We start from the raw sequence: 6,000 nt of genomic DNA, 5'->3' as shown, positions 1-6,000 counted from the left end.
CATTCTTATAAAATTCCAAGCTGTTAGGGTTGAACTGGTGGAATTTCCCAAACTGGGACAGCAAAACTTTTGGGCTCATTTGTGGTGTGTGAATAAATTTTATTTTATTTACATTTGTTACCGTTTTAAAATTTTTCCAAACATAAACTCTTAAATTTTCATTTTGTGGTGATCTATTTGCATTTTTGGTTTACGGGATGAAGGGAGACCGAAAACTCAAAGTTTTTATTTAAGAAAAATGAGTACATCTAAAATGGAAATGCACAATGCACAAATGTAGAGAGAGATAATTCCAAGGAGTGTCTGTAATTTTTAGGGATTGTAAGCTCTTTTCAGTTCTTGTATATCAGGTTTTGCAATCGTCGGCGAATTTTGAACTGAGTGTTGACTCCCAATCCATAAGTCATTTCTTAGGGTAATATAGACCGTATCGCATTATAAAAGACTTTACAATCATCGAAGATCGTTAGGCCAACTTTTTGTAAATGGGAAAAATAATGTCTAGTTTGACTAAGGCAAATATCCCACCGCACGTTCACTTTAGAATTTAATGAACGTTTGTCATTCTCTTCAAAAGGTTTTGATCCATAGGTGATTTGCATCTTTAACACGTTTGAAGCATGCATATCCATTTTTAAAGCATGTGTGGAAGAAATCTCATTCTTATAAAATTCCAAGCTGTTAGGGTTGAACTGTTGGAATTTCCCAAACTTGGACAGCAAAACTTTTGGGTTCATTTGTGGGGTGTGAATAAATTTTCTTGACTTACATTTGTTTTCGTTTTAAAATTTTTCAAAACATAAACTCTAAAATTTTCATTTTGTCGTGATCTATTTGCATTTTTGGTCTACAGGATGAAGGGAGACCGAAAACTCAAAGTTTTTATTTTAGAAAAATGAGTACATCAAAAATGGAAATGCCCAATGCACAAATGTAGAGAGAGATAATTCCAAGGAGTGTCTGTAATTTTAAGGGATTGTAAGCTCTTTTCAGTTCTTATATATCAGGTTTTGCAATCGTCGGGGAATTTTGAACTGAGTGTTGACTCCCAATCCATAAGTCATTTCTTAGGGTAATATAGCCCGTAACGCATGATAAATCACTTTACAATCATCTATGATCGTTAGGTCAGCTTTTTGTAAATGGGCAAAATAATGGCTAGTTGGACTCAGGCAAATATCCCACCGCACGTTCACTTTAGAATTTAAGGAACGTTTGTCATTCTGTTCAAAAGGTTTTGATCCATAGGTGATTTGCATCTTTAACACGTTTGAAGCATGCATATCCATTTTTAAAGCATGTGTGGAAGAAATCTCATTTTAATAAAATTCCAAGCTGTTTGGTTTGAACTGGTGGAATTTCCCAAACTTGGACAGCAAAACTTTTGGGTTCATTTGTGGTGTGTGAATAAATTTTCTTTACATGCATTTGTTATTGTTTTAAAATTTTCCGAAACATAAACTCTAAAATTTTCATTTTGTGGTGATCTCTTTGCATTTTTGGTTTACGGGATGAAGGGAGGCCGAAAACTCAAAGTTTTTATTTAAGAAAAATGAGTACATCTAAAATGGAAATGCACAATGCACAAATGTAGAGAGAGTTAATTCCAAGGAGTGTCTGTAATTTTTAGGGATTGTAAGCTCTTTTTAGTTCTTATTTATCAGGTTTTGCAGTAGTCTGGGAATTTTGAACTGAATGTTGACTCCCAATCCCTAAGTCATTTCTTAGGGTAATATAGCCCGTAACGCATGATAAATCACTTTACAATCATCTATGATCGTTAGGTCAGCATTTTGTAAATGGGCAAAATAATGGCTAGTTTGACTCAGGCAAATATCCCACCGCACGTTCACTTTACAATTTAATGAATGTTTGTCATTCTCTTCAAAAGGTTTTGATCCATAGGTGATTTGCATCTTTAACACGTATGAAGCATGCATATCTATTTTTAAAGCAAGTGTGGAAGAAATCTCATTCTTATAAAATTCCTTGCAGTTAGGGTTGGACTGGTGGAATTTCCCAAACTTCGACAACAAAACTTTTGGGTTCATTTGTGGTGTGTGAATAAATTTTCTTTTCTTACATTTGATATTGTTTTAAAATTTTTCCAAACATAAACTCTAAAATTTTCATTTTTTGGTGATCTATTTGCATTTTTGGTTTACGGGATGAAGGCAGACCGAAAACTCAAAGTTTTTATTTAAGAAAAATGAGTAGATCTAAAATGGAAAGGCACAATGCACAAATGTAGATTGAGATAATTCCAACGAGTGTCTGTAATTTTTAGGGATTGTAAGTTCTTTTTAGTTTTTATATATCAGGTTTTGCAATCGTCGGGGAATTTTGAACTGAGTGTTGACTCCCAATCCATAAGTCATTTCTTAGGGTAATATAGCCCGTAACGCATGATAAATCACTTTACAATCATCTATGATCGTTAGGTCAGCTTTTTTGTAAATGGGCAAAATAATGGCTAGTTTGACTCAGGCAAAGATCCCACCGCACGTTCACTTTAGAATTTAATGAACGTTTGTCATTCTCTTCAAAAGGTTTTGATCCATAGGTGATTTGCATCTTTAACACGTTTGAAGCATGCATATCCATTTTTAAAGCATGTGTGGAAGAAATCTCATTCTTATAAAATTCCAAGCTGTTAGGGTTGAACTGGTGGAATTTCCCAAACTTGGACAGCAAAACTTTTGGGTTCATTTGTGGTGTGTGAATAAATTTTCTTTACTTACATTTGTTATTGTTTTAAAATTTTTCCAAACATAAACTCTAAAATTTTCATTTTGTGGTGATCTATTTGCATTTTTGGTTTACGGGATGAAGGGAGACCGAAAACTCAAAGTTTTTATTTAAGAAAAATGAGTACATCTAAAATGGAAATGCACAATGCAAAAATGTAGACAGAGATAATTCCAAGGAGTATCTGTAATTTTTAGGGATTGTAAGCTCTTTTTAGTTCTTATATATCAGGTTTTGCAATCGTCGGGGAATTTTGAACTGAGTGTTGACTCCCAATCCATAAGTCATTTCTTAGGGTAATATAGCCTGTAACGCATGATAAATCACTTTACAATCATCTATGATCGTTCGGTCAGCTTTTTGTAAATGGGCAAAATAATGGCTAGTTTGACTCAGGCAAATATCAAACCTCACGTTCACTTTAGAATTTAATGAACGTTTGTCATTCTCTTCAAAAGGTTTTGATCCATAGATGATTTGCATCTTTAACACGTTTGAAGCATGCATATCCATTTTTAAAGCATGTGTGGTAGAAATCTCATTCTTATAAAATTCCAAGATGTTAGCGTTGAACTGGTGGAATTTCCCAAACTTGGATAGCAAAATTTTTGGGTTCATTTGTGTTGTGTGAATAAATTTTCTTTACTTACATTTGTTATTGTTTTAAAATTTTTCCAAACATAAACTCTAAAATTTTTATTTTGTGGTGATCTATTTGCATTTTTGGTTTACGGGATGAAGGAAGACCGAAAACTCAAAGTTTTTATTTAAGAAAAATGAGTACGTCTAAAATGGAAATGCACAATGCACAAATGTAGAGAGAGATAATTCCAAGGAGTGTCTTTAATTTTTAGGGATTGTAAGCTCTTTTTTGTTCTTATATATCAGGTTTTGCAATCGTCGGGGAATTTTGAACTGAGTGTTGACTCCCAATCCATAAGTCATTTCTTAGGGTAATATAGCCCGTAACGCATGATAAATCGCTTTACAATCATCTATGATCGTTAGGTCAGCTTTTTGTAAATGGGCAAAATAATGGCTAGTTTGACTCAGGCAAATATCCCACCGCACGTTCACTTTAGAATTTAATTAACGTTTGTCATTCTCTTCAAAAGGTTTTGATCCATAGGTGATTTACGTCTTTAACACGTTTGAAGCATGCATATCCATTTTTAAAGCATGTGTGGAAGAAATCTCATTCTTATAAAATTCCAAGTTGTTAGGGTTGAACTGGTGGAATTTCCCAAACTTGGAAAGCAAAACTTTTGGGTTCATTTTTGGTGTGTGAATAAACTTTCTTTACTTACATTTGTTATTGTTTTAAAATTTTTCCAAACATAAACTCTAAAACTTTCATTTTGTGGTGATCTATTTGCATTTTTGGTTTACCGGATGAAGGGAGACTGAAAACTCAAAGTTTTTATTTAAGAAAAATGAGTACATCTAAAATGGAAATGCACAATGCACAAATGTAGAGAGAGATAATTCCAAGGAGTGTCTGTAATTTTTAGGGATTCTAAGCTCTTTTCAGTTCTTATATATCAGGTTTTGCAATCGTCGGGGAATTTTGAACTGAGTGTTGACTCCCAGTCCATAAGGCATTTCTTAGGGTAATATAGCCCGTCACGCATGATAAATCAATTTACAATCATCTATGATCGTTAGGTCAGCTTTTTGTAGATGGGCAAAATAATGGCTAGTTTGACTAAGGCAAATATCCCACCGCACGTTCACTTTAGAATTTAAAGAACGTTTGTCATTCTCTTCAAAAGGTTTTGATCCATAGGTGATTTGCATCTTTAACACGTTTGAAGCATGCATATCCATTTTTAAAGCATGTGGGGAAGACATCTCATTCTTATAAAAATCCAAGCTGTTAGGGTTGAACTGGTGGAATTTCCCAAACTTGGACAGCAAAACTTTCGGGTTCATTTGTGGTGTGTGAATAAATTTTATTTACTTGCATTTGTTATTGTTTTAAAATTTTTCCAAACATAAACTCTAAAATTTTCATTTTATGGTGATCTGTTTGCATTTTTTGTTTACGGGATGAAGGGAGACCGAAAACTCAAAGTTTTTATTTAAGAAAAATGAGTACATCTAAAATGGAAATGCACAATGCACAAATGTAGAGAGATAATTCCAAGGAGTGTCTGTAATTTTAAGGGATTGTAAGCTCTTTTCAGTTCTTATATATCAGGTTTTGCAATCGTCGGGAAATTTTAAACTGAGTGTTGACTCCCAATCCATAAGTCATTTCTTAGGGTAATATAGCCCGGAACGCATGATAAATCACTTTATAATCATCTATGATCGTTGGGTCAGCTTTTTGTAAATGGGCAAAATAATGGCTAGTTTGACTCAGGCAAATATCCCACCACACGTTCACTTTAGAATTTAATGAACGTTTGTCATTCTATTCAAAAGGTTTTGATCCATAGGTGATTTGCATCTTTAACACGTTTGGAGCATGCATATCCATTTTTAAAGCATGTGTGGAAGAAATCTCATTCTTATAAAATTCCAAGCTGTTAGGGTTGAACTGGTGGAATTTCCCAAACTTGGACAGCAAAACTTTTGGGTTCATTTGTGGCGTGTGAATAAATTTTCTTTACTTGCATTTGTTATTGTTTTAAAATTTTCCAAAACATAAACTCTAAAATTTTCATTTTTGTGGTGATCTGTTTGCATTTTTGGTTTACGGGATGAAGGGAGACCGAAAACTCAAAGTTTTTATTTCAGAAAAATGAGTACATCTAAAATGGAAATGCACAATGCACAAATGTAGAGAGAGATAATTCCATGGAGTGTCTGTAATTTTTAGGGATTGTAAGCTCTTTTTAGTTCTTACATATCAGGTTTTGCAATCGTCGGGGAATTTTGAACTGAGTGTTGACTCCCAATCCATAAGTCATTTCTTAGGGTAATATAGCCCGTAACGCATGATAAATCAATTTACAAACATCTATGATCGTTAGGTCAGTTTTTTGTAAATGGGCAAAATAATGGCTAGTTTGACTAAGGCAAATATCCCACCGCACGTTCACTTTAAAATTTAATGAACGTTTGTCATTCTCTTCAAAAGGTTTTGATGCATAGGTGATTTGCATCTTTAACACGTTTGAAGCATGCATATCCATTTTTAAAGCATGTGTGGAAGAAATCTCATTCTTATAAAATTCGAAGCTGTTAGGGTTGAACTGGTGGAATTTACCAAACTTGGACAGCAAAACTTTTGGGTTCATTTGTGGT

Source organism: Aristolochia californica, unplaced genomic scaffold, assembly GCF_029961685.1.
Source record: "Aristolochia californica isolate CCGP_79_NKW_82.1479 unplaced genomic scaffold, dmAriCali1.0.hap1 SCAF_5, whole genome shotgun sequence".
Taxonomy (NCBI): domain Eukaryota; kingdom Viridiplantae; phylum Streptophyta; class Magnoliopsida; order Piperales; family Aristolochiaceae; genus Aristolochia; species Aristolochia californica.
Note: the sequence above shows the minus strand (reverse complement) of the source record.